A 3,494-nucleotide genomic window follows, 5' to 3' on the forward strand; every position below is an offset into this window, starting at 1 on the left:
ACAGTTCTTCCTAAACGGCAAGATTGTGACAAATTCCCATTTGGGCAAAAGTGAAAACAGAGAGGAGATGCGATGTATCCTGTGGTCAAACCATGCAGTCTGTGAACAAGGGTGGGATTTTAATTTGCAGTTTCAACACAATTTAATAGCAATTTTACCACTATATTGGTTATTGCAATGCATTTAGTATGTGTGCAATTTATATTTCAGGAATAGACATAAAAGAAATAAACTCAACATTTTAAAAAAGAAGTTGAATTGTTTTACTCCAAGCATATTAAAATGTTTACAAAGTTTTTAGTTTCCTTAGAATAGAAAATTCCAATTGATTTTCTTTAAGTATATTTATATATTTAATTCAATCTTGAGATCTCTTAACTCCTCAGTGATTCTGGGAGGCTTACAGGAAAGGAAAGAATCTCTGTCAAAAATGCAACCGACTGGAAAACCAATTCCAAATAAATGTTGAACTTCAATATTTTCTCTTACAATAATTATCAATACTGTACATTTAAGAAATATATTTGTGTTATATGGCTATCTGAATCTCTCGGGGATCCAGATTAAACTGATCTGTAATGACTTAATCCTTTAACGCTCACAAACATTTATTCTCTCTTTTCAAGAAACAGGAAGACCCCTGATCTCGCCTTTCCACAGTGTGCGTGTTCTTCTGTTCACTTGTTTCACTCGCAAATTCTCTAAAAACAGTTTAATTTTATTCATTTTTTTATTTTATTTGGTTTGTCAATTGCTTACAAGATAATAGGTATAAGTAAAAACATAGTTATGAATACATGGATACCTATAAGAAAAATAAAAGAAACAATAGGACAGGGACGGTAGGCACGTGCGCTTATGCACACCCCCTAAAGTTTGCTGGTGATCCTGGTGATGTGATTTGTTCTTACTGACAATTTGTTGTAATATTTTGATCAGCTGCAGGTCCTGATGCAGCAACAAAAAGGGCAGCTCACCCTCTCTCTCCACACCAAAAGACATGATGGGAAAGTCATGCTTAATGGTTTGGTGGTGGGAGGAGGGGAATATGATGATAAAATGCTGGCAATTTCCAATTTACTAGTTTTTTGGGGCTATGGAAAGGGGCCTACAAGACATCAAAGAGGCATTTTTTTTACAGGCCCCAAAACTTGGGTCCCAAGAGAAGGGTGGGACAAACTTTGTCCACCGAGAAACAAAGTCATGGAGAACTAACAAAACATGCACAAAACAAAGTCATAAAGCTGCAAGGGTAAGTTGATGTCACTGGGATCTGGATCTGCTTTCAAACTGGTGCAGAATCTTTATGTGGAAGTGCGCTGATCATAAGGGCCAAGCAAGTATTTAGTCATAAAGCCCAACTTTCGGAGCAAAAGATCCAAGCACATGGGACATGAAGCATTTGCTTCCAGGAAATGTCAAATATCCCAACAAATCTACCCATTTATGATGTTCTGGTATTAGGAGTAGTCTGTTTTAATCTCATGATTTCTGAATGTCTAGAGAGCTACACAGTGTAGTTGGAGAAACTACACAGTACATCTGCAAAAACATGCTTTAAGCTCAAGAAATGAGGAAAGCATAACAAACTCAATTTGATTCTGCCACAAAAGGGAAAGAAGGGGAAACAACCAGCAAAGCGCGCGCTCACTGAATCGGTGGTTATATACCCCTGAGCGACGCCCACCCAAGCCACACTCACAGAACCGGTAGTAAAAAAATTTGAATCCCACCACTGATATTATGTTCACAGCAGATAAGCACCTGCCAGTCAAATCAAAGTCCCATCAATTCATGTCTCTTTTCCATATCTAGGGATCAGGACCCTGGCCAGCTCCTAGGAGCTGCATTAGCTCGGTATAAAACAATACCTTTTTGGCAAAGAACGAAGCCATTTATGGTTACAATATCTGTATGCAATGTCTCTTTCAGTCTCCATATAAAATGGAAATTATTCTAAAGAGCCTTTGCTTGTTCTTGAAAATGTTGGGGGGTTTTTTGGCCAACCTACAGATGTAGATATCTTTTGACGCTGATGCAAAGTGTAATGACCACATCTATAAACTAGAAGATGCAAGGGCATATGGTTAAGATCTCCTCTCCACCCAAGTAGAAAAGTTAAGTTTCCTTTACATTGGTGACTTTCTCATTTTAACAGGCAGCTTCAGAGCAATCTTTCTGAATCAGGCTGTTTTTGGATCCAATTCCCTATAATTTGCATTTACACAAATATATAATTTACACAAATTCATCTGCATTTTTTGAACAAATCAGGGATAGAGCTTTCAAATTTCTTTTTAGGTTCTGGTTATTACCTTAAAGCAAAACAAAAGAAAGAATGAAACATTTATTTTTTTAAATATAGTCAAATGTGAGCATGCTATCCAAACAGGTAAGAATACCTCATACTTTTTTCCTCCAGAAAGCGGAAGGTCATAGGAACAATGAAGCTCAAAGTATGTGCATTCTTCTAATTATCGTTTTTGCAAGGATTCTCAAAATCTATATCCAGACTCAGTATAAAAATGAGGGTGGGAGTTGGATTCTTGAACATTTTTCTTAGCTAAGCTTTTAAATTAAAGGTAAACAAGTAATGTTCAAAAGAAGACTGGGTACGACTTGAAAAAATAAAGTAAATAATAGAGATGCATCTGTATCTGTTGTGCCTCATCTCCATTGGGCCAGTGCTTTAAATCTTCTCAGATCTGTACTAGAAGCACAAATAACTTCAGCAGCCAGCTCAAAAAGCTGGATTGTGCACACTTTCTTTTTACATACACATGCCTAAATTATAACGTTTCTATTACAGATAATCATCACTTGAAGTGACATGTGATGAGTTCATTTAGCCACAAGAAGTCACTGTTGGCTTGTTCCAAGAAGTCTGAAGTGGAAAAAATGATTGTAGCTTAAAATGGCAATAAGAAGACTCTGCTGTTTTCTCTCTGCCTTCTTTATGCTTCTACACTGTGATGTGACGTTCCATTGACAGCTGTAGGTCCTAACAGGTTGATCACTCTAGTGAGCAACATTTCTTGCTCCTTTGTGCCCAGGACCCAGAAGTATTCTCTCATTACAGAATACTGGGAGTTGTAGGCAGCCATATTTGAAATACCACTAGTTACCTCTCTTCCTCTAGAGCAGAACGTGGAAAGTTAGGCATTTTGCTTTATCACCACTCCACACCATTGATCATGGAGCTTCAGCAACATAAGTTTAGACCTCTGACTTAATTGTTGTATAAAGGGGAAAGGATTCCTTTAGTTACCCAATGGTACTTAGGTAAGAGTCCACTGTTTCTGGAAAACAAAACATTTTAAAAGTAAATAAAATGTTGTATCTGTAATTACAGATATGCAAGCTGATTGATCCCAGATGAGTCCCAGCAAGGGCAGATAAATCTAATTATAGATGATAGGCCTGAATGCTACTGCCCCATCCACTATTTACCCTGGGAATTCAATTTATTGCTCTCTTGAGTATGGGGTCTTGAG

The sequence above is a fragment of the Notechis scutatus genome, chromosome 1, assembly GCF_049901735.1.
Source record: "Notechis scutatus isolate UNSWTSFEM ecotype Mainland chromosome 1, rNotScu1.2, whole genome shotgun sequence".
NCBI lineage: Eukaryota > Metazoa > Chordata > Lepidosauria > Squamata > Elapidae > Notechis > Notechis scutatus.